This window comes from Kryptolebias marmoratus, linkage group LG15 (assembly GCF_001649575.2).
Source record: "Kryptolebias marmoratus isolate JLee-2015 linkage group LG15, ASM164957v2, whole genome shotgun sequence".
NCBI classification, from domain to species: Eukaryota; Metazoa; Chordata; class Actinopteri; order Cyprinodontiformes; family Rivulidae; genus Kryptolebias; species Kryptolebias marmoratus.
In genome coordinates this window covers 16,434,372-16,447,449 of record NC_051444.1, presented here as the reverse complement: position 1 = coordinate 16,447,449, position 13,078 = coordinate 16,434,372, and the positions used below count along the sequence as shown (strand labels likewise).

At 38.9% G+C, this 13,078-nt stretch overlaps 1 long non-coding RNA gene across 1 annotated transcript in view; it reads right to left on the bottom strand.

Moving 5' to 3' along the window:
• Positions 1-292: 292 nt before the first annotated feature.
• Positions 293-13,078, bottom strand: part of LOC119617712 — a 20,931-nt gene continuing 8,145 nt past the window's right edge. Inside the window, exons 2-3 of the long non-coding RNA XR_005234099.1 lie at positions 3,045-3,117; positions 293-2,933 (exon numbers count right to left, since the gene is read on the bottom strand). This is a non-coding gene — a long non-coding RNA (uncharacterized LOC119617712). The remainder of the gene's footprint in view (positions 2,934-3,044; positions 3,118-13,078) is intronic.

Here is a 13,078-nt window from a genome sequence, read left to right as displayed (position 1 = left end):
AAAAAAAAACCACACTAAACACACACAAATGCACACACATGGTCATAAAGTATATATTTCTGTGTATTTTGACACACACACACACACATATAAAAGGCTGATTAAGATTGTTCTTAGCTTTGGAAACTGTGCTTCCATAAAACCTTATTTTAGCTTCATAATTGTTAGGAATATTTGTGTGTAAAAGAATATAAAAAGAAAGAAATTTGGGAAAACTTTAAATCAGTTTTTACATTTTTTTTTAACTTCAAAAGTTTTTGAAATCTTCACACATTTTTATCTCCATAAACAAAGTAATTGACAATTACCCTCATTTTTCCATCTTAACTTGTGTATAAAAAAAATAAAGTTTGAACAAAGCTCACACAATGCCTGTTTGTACCTACTCATTCCAATTTGATCCCAGGTTAAACAAAGTCTCAAGATAAAAAAAAATGGTAGGGTTCATTCAGTTTCCACAAACTTTTATTCCATGAATGTAGATTAAATCAAATAGACCTTATGTAACTTGACCTCTGTGCAGATTGTGGAGGGGCCCAACAAGTGCAAAAGGTTACACAAGGCTCAATCTTTTAACTAATAAAAAACTTATACAATTTCCAACATTGAGCTGAGTTCCTTGACAAAATATGAAAATGCTAGTTTAAACTTTTATTCTGTAACTTTTCAGTAAAAACACATATCTTATTGAGTTTATTCATCGTAACTTTCTATAAGTGTACTACAAAGAAGCATATTTTTTCATGCCATGTGAGGCATTTCATTCTGTCTGGTAACTTGTTTGTTCCCCTCTGGGAATGAAAACCAGCATGTTTTCTCAAGCAAAACATTTTTTTTAAAGCACACTCAAGCAGTCAAGTGCTCTCCCAGTTTAACAGGTGCTTGAGTCTTAAGAGTGGGAGACATGCTTTAAATGTGGAGGTTAGCACAGGTATGCAGACTTTGAAAAACACCACGAGAAGCTGATAGGACACTACTTGCAACATGTGCGCTTGTTTTTCCTGAACAGTGTCGTACTCAGTTGTGCTCAGTCAGTTGTTAAGTCAGGAACTGAAAACAAAATGTGCAAAGAAATTATCTTAAATTAACAATTTTTGTTGTGTTGCGATCATTTCATTAAACATCTTGAACAAACAATTTTACACACTTTAAATTTTAAATTAGCTTTTGTCTCCCTGAACCTGAGTCTCCCTCTTAAAATGATAAAACTAGCTATTATCAGTCTTTTTAGCTTTTGCTGATTAGCTAGAGTTTAGTAATTAATAATGAATATTATGTATGATCTCTAACTTGTGCCACAGACAGTCAGCCGTGTCGCTCAAAGAGCCAGAAATGGAGATGTGAAGGTGAGTGAAAGAAGCAGAGGCTTTCTTGTGAGGGTGAGCTCACTTTATTAGCATTGATTCCCTTTTTATGTATTTTGTCGCAGCTAATGCTATCGATTAGGGCTGCCACCAGCCATACCTTCATTGAAACTAAAGTTCCTCCTGTGTGCTTTTTAAACAAAAAGCAGGTCTGATGTCCTTTTAAAAATGCATTTTTTTTATCTTAAAGAAACCATTTCCTGAGTTTTGATAATAGAGATAAATATTTTCAATGCTGTCGCTTTTGCTAATCAGATCGCATAAGATCAAATACAATACTTGGCCTCATTAAACTTAAAATGTTACCAGACTCCAATGTTTTTCAAAATATTATACTGCATGAATGTGATGTCAACTTTGTGGCTGCAGCACAAACACAACAGCTAGCATGACCCAAAGAGAAATGAAAGAGCAGAAGTGGGTTTTAGGAGTTCTGGTTGGTGCTGACTGTCCCCCCTCCCATCACACACACATACACACACACACAAACACACAGGGTCCAGCATGTTGACAATAGAGCCAGGGGAAGCAGCGGGATTGAGTGGAGTTCCCTTGTACCCCTCGCTCTCAAACAGGATCCCCACAGAGGAGGAGAATAGCAATTAGCATGCTAAAGGTAGCACAAATGAGAGACCATCTTTGAATCACCCCTGAACCAATTTGCCCATTACCGGGGCTGGTAATGGGACGACTGGCTCAGTGTTTATGCAGGATTGTCAAGCCTGTGGAGTTTATAGGGAGCCGATTCAGGAGGCTAACACGAGTTAAAGTGTGGGTCAGAGAGTCAGAAAAGACATGGGATAGAGAGTCAAATGTAACAACAAAATGAAATTCTATTTACCAATCACAATTTCTGTGTGTTCTGGAAAGAAAACTGTTGAGAATTGTTGAAAAACTGAAAAAAAAAGAAAAAAAAAGAGATTTTGAAATGTAGCACTCTACTTTATACATGCCAACATTTTTATTTATTTATTTATTTTTTGGTAGAAACAACAACAATTTAGTCTTTTTTAAATTTAATGTGTTGAAAATATTAAAAATGGGAAGAAATAGTAAAAGGTGCCAAAGAACAAATCAAGCAACAATTGTTTTGGGATATTTTTATGCATGTTCAGAATGTTCTTTATATTTTGATGTGTTGTTAATGCCAACGATATTGCCAACTAGTGGTGCGGCATGGATATTTCAGAGTGCTTGTTACTTGCGTGGACAGAAATATGGTTTTTACACAGAGAAAAAATAAAAGTAAAAAAAACCCAACCTTACCATATCTGGTTGTTCAACACTGAAGCGTTAACATTGTCCTTTTTTTGGCTTCAACTTCCATGTTATACCCTTGTGTCTGGCTATTAATAAATGTTGATGGTTTGAAGTAAATGGAAGCACACAGCAGAGAAAAAGAAAAGCTGGTTGTTGAGACTTTGGTGCTTTGGCGTTGACATGGTCCGACTCTCTTGTGTGACATCCCGAGGCTTCCTCATCAGCTTATGGTAATGTTGTGAACAGTGTGACTGCTCCAATAGAGAGCCAGCTGACAGCCACCACCATGGCCTGCCTGTCACCTGACACCTGCCAATAGAAAGGGGGGAGGGCCACACACACACACAAAACATGTATAAACACACACATACACACACCTGATAATCATTGAATTATACACAGTGCGCCTCTTTCACTAACCTCTCCTCTCCTGGGACCCAGCTGTTCATGAAATACCTCCCAGTAAGGCAGACGGGACGGAGGAAAGGGGCAGCTGGGGGAGGCCGGAGGGAGGGGGTGAAAAGGGGGGGCATGAAAAAAAAAAAAAAATCACGCATCACTGCCTCCCAATACCATGCACATTTTTAAGAGAGCCAAAGTGAAAAGATACAATTTCACTCAATGAGGCGGGCTGCAAAAGCAGACACAAAAGAGACAAGATAGTGCAATCTAGAGGTCAGTGACACTGCCTCAGCTGTAATTACTACACTTCCTTTAATACCTCTGCACTGCTTCCACGCCTAGCTCCCTCCAAAGCACCTCAACACACGCTACTTCCAGGCAAACGTGAGTGCATGAGTCAGAACAAGGGTTCACTGTATAGTTTGAGTTCAACACTGTCTTCAATTATTCAGAACTGTTTTTTCTTTCTTTATTAGGAAAAAAAAGCTTGGTGACCCTGCAAGAAAACATATTCCTTATTTGAACTTCTTGACTCACTCCACTGACTATCAATGGGTGAATGAGATACATAGTAATGGCAGCTCTTTGGTTTCTGGTAACATGGCTGAGACACTTATCTCCAGCCCTCGGTGTTGAGGATCACACTGTCTGAAATTGGTAAATCAAACCTGAACACACACTAACTCAAGTGGACATAAAAGGTATTGCAGACCTGTGGGGCTTGTTTGGCCTCCAAGAGAAACTTTAAATGCTATTATTTGGTCTTATTCTGTGTTTGTTCAAAGTATAGGGGCTGCTGCAAGTTTCCCCGTAAAGTACAGGGTTACGGCAAGATTAACCCAAACAGTTTTCAATTTGTGATTGAAGTTTAAATTTGCAGTTTTCAAAGTCACAAAAAGAAAAAAAAATTCAAATACATTCACAGAGCATTTACGGTTTGTATACTGCTTGACATTTTAACATTTTTCACATCAAAGTTCTGAATGGCAAGAGATATTCAAAGGGTTAGTGGGAATGAATCACATCAAAAGTGATGCAGTGTATTTGTCTTCAGTTGGGTTTTGATGCTTGTGTTGCCGTTTTAAAGGATTGCAAGCTGGGTAAAAGGAAAGGCTGCAGTCAACAAAATGCATTATACACCGTGCCCGGCCAACCACTTAAGATATCTTTGAAGATGAATCAATCACTATATTATAGTGGAGGTCCACAAGGTGCCTGGCTCATGATCGAACACTCTGCACTTCATAGCAGTCTGCAAGGCATTGATGCTCTGATTGATCGCAGAATGGAAGTGACTGGAAAGAAGAAAAGGATTACGCTTGTCAAACGCAGTCAATACACCAGACCGGTGGTCAAATGTTTGCAGTAAATCTCAAATAGTGTCTGCAAAGCTAAAAAGGAAAAACAGGCGGGAAGAAAAAGAAAAGAAAAAAAATTCATTTGCTCAGAGGACCATCCCCACTCAAACTGACAGGCCTGCAAATATGCAGTGGGATGAGTAGCCTAAAGCTTTAGGAGATTAGCAATGCTTTATACATCAAAACAACCCTTCCTATTATCTCAAGAGGGACCTGCCATCCAAAACTGAACAGATTTAAGTCCAACCAAAGAACTCTTCTTACAATCAATTCGCATTATTGTTTCACTGCTGCAAAATTGTGTTTTGAAACTTTTTTTTTCATGGTTCTCTCTTGGCAGTAGTGGTATTAAGTGTTGCCCCATTTGAAGATATTTTGCTCACAAGTCAAAGCATCAAATCCCTGCCTTGGCATGAGGATATTTGCAACAATATCTGAGACTCAACCGCAGCTCAGCAGGACTGTTACTGAGCTTAGTGTATTCAGTGCGCCAATAGCTTGGGTGTTATTTACAGAGGGTTTTTCTTTTATGGAAAAATCAAGGCATGATTGATTCAGGTTAATGTGACTGGAAGCCTGCACCATGCAGCATCTCAGCGCTCAGGTTAACAGAAAACACTAACTTCCATAAAGTGCTATGGAGATAAATCACTGTTATCCTGACAGCACTGACAGCAGTTTAAGCAGCGGCAATCATCGGAAGCACCTCGGGAGCCCCTGTGCTGCATTTTGCAAAATGTCATTGGGGAGGTTGATGGAAAGAAGTGAAGACGGGTGGGCTGGCAGAGAAAGAGTGTATGAGGAGGGGGGGTCACCAGGAGAGATGGTCATATGAACAACCCATCAGATTGCAGGTGCTTTACATAAACATCCCAAAGCAGTAAGCAAATTCTGTTGACGAATAAAGGTAATAAAACAGAGAGAGGTTGGCGGGGTGACCGGTCCCTCGTGTATTTCCTTCACACTGTGTGTTCACTCACTCTCCAGCTCACAAGAGTGAGATTATGGTGTTTGCTTTTATCTGTCAGAGATCAATATTTCAAACGTCCGATAAAAGAGGAAATTGAACTGGGAATAGACTGAAGTGCTGTAAAAATACAAAGCACAATTATCAAAAAGCACTTAAACTGCCTAATAGGATACACATATTAAAAATGCTCAAATGGATGTCTCACAGCCATAATGAGGGCTGGTTCTGGTTTCTCATTCCCTGTGGCCTCACTGCTGTCTTTTGATCACAACACAATGTCCTTCTATATGCAGCCATAGTGGTCAATGCACTCTGAGCAGTATATGGACCCCTGGAGGCTGCACACACTGTGTTTTAACATGCTGCCATTAGATGTGATTGGGCACTTTTAGCCTTTATGAGAAATGCAATACAGATTTAAACTTTGCATAAGAACCCCAACTCTGGGAATACAAGGACACGTCAGAGGCCAACGGAAACAAAACAGAAAGGAATGTGAGTCCATAACACTCTTTTGTTAGAAGGACATCACTCAGTTAACTTGATGTAATGGGCATTCTGCTGCCAAGAACTCTACTTCATGCCAGCACACTTTTAGATTGGTAAAGGTCTAAGGAACTCAGTAAATATAACTTTTTGTCTGTAGGTTGAGGGTTCAATTTCCACAGTAGGTCAAGAGAGAAACATCAATCCCATGAGTCCTAACCAAAACAGTCAAAACATGAACATGCTGTACATCTCACCACATAGTCCCTGAAACTATCTTCAGGTTTATTATGCTACTTCTATTATATAAGAATTTTTGGGTGTTTCTGTACCACTTTCATGCTGTTTTGGAAATACTTGTAGCGAATGCCATGAAGGCCAAGGCGAAGGCCTAGTGATGAAAATGGCTCACAGAAAGTAACTTTTTTTATCAAGGTTCTGCTCAAAGTAAAAGCAGGTTGTCAACAGTAGATTTGCTATTAAAAAACCTGACAAGCAAATAGAACAAAGGCAACATCTAAACTAGAAGAAAGGTTTAAAAAAATGAAAGAGAAGACTAAAAAATTAAGGCACAAAGACAATTTGGTAAACAATTGGTGGGATGCTGAATGTACATATTGGCAATGGGTCATAGTTGTCAGGGGGGCTCAGGTGATGCAGCAGTAGGAAAAACAGCACAGGTGAGGCTGAAGAGGCATTGAAACTAAACAACCCAACTGGATCAATTACAAAAATAAGAATTTGTATTGTATTTTTTAGATTTTTCTTTGTTTGGTATCATTGTATCTTTAAAAGGGACAAAAATAGCAAAACATTGGGTCATATGTCTCCATTAAAATATTTTATTGTTGTGTAATATCTAGTGTGGTGTATTACATTTAGTATCATGGTTGATGTTCCTTAAGCATCAAAAGTATGTTGAAGTTTGTTGCAGGCTTGATAGTTTTACATGACACATATATATGCATATAAACCTCATGTCTGTTTATTTTAAAGGACTTGGCAACAACTGATGACACATCGACTTCTTGTACCTTGCAGTGAAATATTTCCAGAGTTACTCTTTGTGACCATGACTTAAGGCATGCTAAAAAAGACAATATCTTGATAATGGCAAACAAATTGTTTAATTTCACTAAGTAATAAACATTTTAAAATAATCCTGATATGATTTTTTTTAAATAAATCAAACATTTGCTATTATGTACGATGGCACCATTTTTGTGGAAATGATAAAATACCATACCATGTAACTCACTACTGCCTTATATTTAAAATATCCCTTTAAGCAGCAAACATTAGATAATGAAACTGCAATGCAGGTTTCCATTATGAAGATATGGAAGCCTTTCTGGGAATCTTCAGATAAAGCCATCCTATTACTCCCTGACATGATATGATACGCCTACTTATTCTTCTCCTCCCTATCTGAATGATCCCTCATTAGAAACCTGATCAATATGCTCTCTTGATTAAGTGGGATGAGAAACACTCATTTCATTTTCAAGCATTTTTACAAATCGATGGCAAGATTATCTCCCAGTGAGTGACAGAGATGCAAGGAAGGCACTCTGAATGCAGGCCAATAACATCATCTCTCACCATCCTGTTTTTTTTTTTCTCCAACACCCCATCAAACACACACACACACACACACACACACACACACACACACACACACACACACAATTACATATACATTCCTATACAACAAGAGTCCAAAAGGCATAAATATCTCAAGCATGAACAGGTTTTGCAGAAGGTCATGCGGTTGTTTAGCAGCAAGAGCTTTTAGTTGAGAATCTGCATTAAGCAAATGAGTTTTTAAAGATGTTTAAAGATTTAATTTGCAGATACATCTGATGCAGTGTAGGAACAGTGATCACTGTTGATGGAAACTGATGGATGCTTGAGTAGCTGTAAATGTGTCAACACACATAAACACTCTGCTTCTGCTGATGTTGTATTCCTGTAATCTCGAAGCTGCAGAGTACACATATTGTATACCTGTCTTCTCCTCAGTAAACTCCACTGCAGGAGTAGTGGCTTGGTAATGAGCCGCAATTACTGTTGATTCTGCTTCTTTCTTTTCAGTTCAGTGATAGGGTCAATTGAATTTTCATGTTGAAACATGAGCTCAGATATAAAACAGGAACATTTGTTGATTAGTGTGGGGGAAAACATAGGGCATCCCTGTGTCTTAAACAGAAAATGGAAAACATCACGTCAAAAGAAAGAAAAACATGGACATGTCCGCTTAGAAAGACTCAAGTATATCATTTAACTACCTCATTTCTAAAAACATTGGAAGGCTGTGCTTTATACAAAATTAAACAGAACACAATAAATCAAATATTTGCATTGTGTTTTGACATTTAATACATCAAATCCATTTGAACAGAGATGTTTAAAGTCTTGATCTTGTTTTGGAAGCGGTTTTCCAAAGAGTTTCATTTTCTCACAATCTACTGCTGCTGACCACCATCCACTTGGTTGTATAACAAGCAAGAGATACTGTTGGAGAGAGACCAAAGAACAGGGGGAAAAAAAATCAAAGAAAAGAGTAGTGCGCCATATTATTATTACCCTAACCCTGCTGAAGATCTTTCTTTTGTTGTTCAAGTTCAGGAAGTGGAGTGTTTTGTTAGGCCTGGCCACATCCGAGTTTTTTCTCAAGCACAGGAACAATGAGACAAAAAGTAGAAGTAGGATAGATGTTTTCCCACTGCTGTACAGAAATCTAACATTTTATGGGTCGGCCCATTAAAAAAGAGGGCACTTGAGTCACTTCAGGGACTTCAATTAACCTCTGGGGCAGTTTGGTCTGTGGCTCAGCGATACTGGGTGCAGCTTCCTCAGGGTTTGACTTGCAGCCCAGCCCAGCTGACAGTTAGCTAAACAGACTCAATCGATGCCTGGAAAAGAGAGTTCAGGAGAGGCAGTGTGCTTTCATCCACTGCACCACACTGGTCCTCCTTCTGATGCCCTTCAGCTTTAATTTTTTCCAAGATTCAAATCACATTTTTGATATTTGCCTTATATGATAGAAAACTGAAGAGAAAAATCTTCAGGGAAGAATTAGACCGTTAGTGCTGTCCTCAAGGGCACTGATGTGGAGCTCAACCTAATTTGGAAAAATAGAAAGGTCTTGCTGTGTTATTATCATTTGTGCTGGTGCATTTGATTCTGGGTTGCCTCTGGGAGTTGAGCAAACAGATGCCAATGGCAAAAGACGACATCTTAAAGTGATATTTCACTTTCTGCGGACTGTTTTCACTTCAAAGAAGTTTAGCAGCATATGACCTCCTACATCAGCTGCCCGGGGGATCCACCAACTCCAGCCCCCGACCACAAGCACACACATAGACACACACTTGATTAGATCACAGAAACACTTTGCAGAGAAAGGCCTACTGTAAATATCACACTGTGCAGGTAACTCTCACTTCAGGTTGAGTTGAACAGTATTTCTGATTCAGAGACCCTCAGACTGAGTCATCTTAAACTGGAAAAGGGGACCGGCTGTAATCTTTAACCGAGTCAGATCAGTGTGGGAAAATTCCGTCTTCAGTTCAATAAATTCAAACAGCTCCATAATATGAGACGTGGGATAATGCAGCTTACACGCACTGTCTTGGCCCCTGTGAGGATAATTCATTAACTTCTCTAATCCTCTCATGTGGTGTTGCAGGAGAAAAAAAAAGATGAAAAGCTCGCTGAATATCAAAAACAACGATTTCTTGGCATGGCCCTTGTACACTTTCACAAATGTCTCTGAGAAAGGATGCTACATGGTCCAAGCATGCACGTCCTGTGTTAATGAGCTTCGAAATACATTTTCGGCGGCTTATGGCTTCGGTGCACCTCTGCAGGATGAGAACAGCTCAATAAAATATACACAGGAGGTCGAAACGGTGGGGAAATAAAACCCCCTTTTTGACAATGTTAAGCCTCACAGCTGCTTTGAGGCAACTGAAGGGTTTTTATCAGCTCTTCAGATGTTGGATCATAGGGCACAGAAAGCCTTCCAAGGGTAAGCAAAGTCAGACAAGTCACTACTGTACGAACACATGCCGCCACACCACACGATTAAAATCTAATTCATGGGTCTTTTTATAATTGCACTGTTTGACAACTTTGTTTACTGTAAACAGCTTGTTGCTTTTAGAATAAACTTCCTCATGGAAAAATCAACAGGGTGGCTGCACCTTTGTGGAAGACTGTTGGCTTTCTAATCTGAAGATTGGGGTTTTAATCCTCAGCTCTGCAACATGCTGCATGGGCAAGACACTATAACCCCAATTGCCCCCAATATACCTATCTGTGTGAATGGGAATAAATAGTGCTGCATATAAAGACTGCAAAGATTTACTAGAAAGCAGTGAATATGTGAATCAGTAACAGATTTTAAATCCCTTTTTAGAACCTGAAGTTAAAAGGTTTCTATATATTTTGGTGCCATTTACTTTAAGCCTTCAAGGACCATACATCTGTTCCCATTGAACTCTATTTCTGAGTTTAAATAACTTTATTCTTAAAATGAATATTTATGATATATTTTAGAAAGACCTTAGAATTTTTTTTGTGTAACAATACATACAGTTGAATCAGAGGTTTGTAGAAAGTTGTGTGCATTAATGCCATATTTGTTTTTGAGCATATCATGAATTACTGGAACTGTTGTTTTTGAAGAAGGGTGGAATGATTATACTAAATACTACATTAGTGACTTAAAAACAAGAATTGGCTGCACAAGGTTGAATTTATTATGATTTTTGAAGTTTTACTATACAGTATATAACCCACCTAAATCTTTTAACAGGTGATACTGAAGTGTCTACAATGTTTTTATTTAACTTGATAAGGCTACGGCTTGTTAACTTTACCAAGATCAAATGATTTTGTTTGACAGCACTCACTTGACTGACCAATACACAGAAAAGTGGGAAAATCCAAGGAATTTATTGAAGAACCAAAAAGGAGAGGAAAATGGTAAAGATGTTCAGGAACAACAACCACCAAGGTTCAAGCCTGCCATGAACTGAAAACTGTGCTCATCTTTATGATTGCTTCAGGTAATTAAACTGAAATTCAAGCCATGTTTTTCTTCCAATGTATAAACATATGGGGACATACTCGAACAGATTTTAACTATGACTACTACACTGTATAAACTACACTGTAAAATGAATACAAGAAGGGATTTTATAGAAAGTTTGTGAGACAGTTTAATTCAGTTTATCATTCTGAACCAATATGGCTGAAAAATACATTCTTTGATGCTTTCTAGCAGCCCATGGGAGGGAATAATGAGGTAATTGATGAATGCTTCTCACTTTGTAGCTGGTGTTGTAAAGGAGAGGTCAAGTAACAAAGCAACGCTCAGACAAATCTTACAGAAGTGTCTTATGATGACCTTGAACTCAATCCATGTCGAAGGTTAATGACTCCAGACGTGGCCTGGATTTTTTAACAATCATTTTTCGAAGGTTGCTGTGTGATGTATGCAGCGGGTGTGTATAAATTAAAAGAATGTCATCTTGTTGACATTCTGGATGATAAAATAAAAGGCACTTTAGGTAATTCCTCAGATAAAGTAGCTCGACCCTGTGACGGGTGATAGAATCAAAAGCACTTGTGCATGCAGGTCGCTGTCAGAATCATCTGTCTAGTCAATCCATTAAGACTGAACATGGTGACTTCTACTTCCTGCCAAGAGAATCCACTGTCCTAAATGGCAACGGCCATTGAAGACAACAAGAAACAAAAACATGTTTTCAGTTTTTCATAAGAGCATTCTTTAGCTGAATCAAACATGTTGTTTTTGGGTGTGTGACCCTAAATCTAAACACACCGGAAGTCTCCTAATTTGATACAGTACCTCCTTTACTGATCAAAGTGAAGCTCCAGAGTTAAATCCTGGCTTTTCCTGTCTGCATTCATACTCAGTCCTCTCTAAGAGGGGGGCAGTGTTTGTTGCTAGCCGGTGTTTAACATAAAAAATGATGATATTGCCTCCGGGCAATAAATAAGTGAGTAAATATGTGGCCAGGAAGCATGATGATGGATAACAGCACTAGCTGCAGCTCATTAATTGTTGACAGCTTCTGCAGGAAAGCCGTGGGGCCCGTATTTCTGTCTCATTACCACACTGGTCGGCACTTCCTCAGACATTTAATTCATCTCATAGTTTTCCTGTCCCTGGCCTTTGATTTAATGCAAACTAACTAGTGTGCTATGATGCCAGACTTTTGGGCCATTGTTCAGTGCCTACAAATCAGAGAATATTTCCATTGATTTGCTCAAATTGTCCAATCTCTGCAGCGTTCTTGGGTCCTGATCTGGTTGTGTTTACTGATTATCTCCTCCTAAATTAAAAATCAATCAGTAGCTAGATTCAGAGTGGTTGGATGAATCCAGGCCAAAGCAGCTGCTCTTCCTCAACCACATGATGCCTGTCAAATAATGAGGCGTGAAATGATTTTTTTTATTCTGGAGGTTTTTTTATTTGCAGCACACAGCGGACTAAATGTTGAGTTTGTTAAAAGCATTGGGAGTTTATTGTTTTCAAATATGTAACTGTCATTAAAAGGGGTTGATTTTTAACATTATCAAGACATGGTGCTTTCCACATAATAGTTTTGTTTGTGGTAATTGTCACACATTCTCCCTCTCTACATATTACACACTAATTATAAGCAGGAATTCAAGCTTAAGATAAGCTTTTTGACAAATTTTCTCTCAAAATAGTCATTGACTCTAGAACTCATTTCCAACCTGCCTCTACAGCTGTATTTTTACACCTGCAATAGGATCTCTCCTCTGATATAAAACATCCAAGGCTAATGTTCAGGTCTTAAAACCACACCAATGATCAGTAGTTAATATTTAAAAACTGGTCCAAAACAGACTATCTTCAAAACAAGTGTACTCCAGTAGATATATTCATCGAGGTGGAGGTGAAACCTTAACCCCTTCAACCCTTAGGAGACTCTAACCCTAATCCAGGGAGAAAAGGACCTAACCCCTCACATCCTGAGGAGACCCTAACCCTGGCCCAGGGCCAAAAAGCCCTGACCACTCAAATACTGAGGAGACCCTAACCCTAGCCCAGGCCCAAAAAGCCCTGACCACTCACATCCTGAGGAGACCCTAACCCTAGCCCAGGGCCAAAAATCCCTGAACCCTCACATTCTGAGGAGACCCTAACCCTACCCCAGGGCCAAAAAGCCCTGACC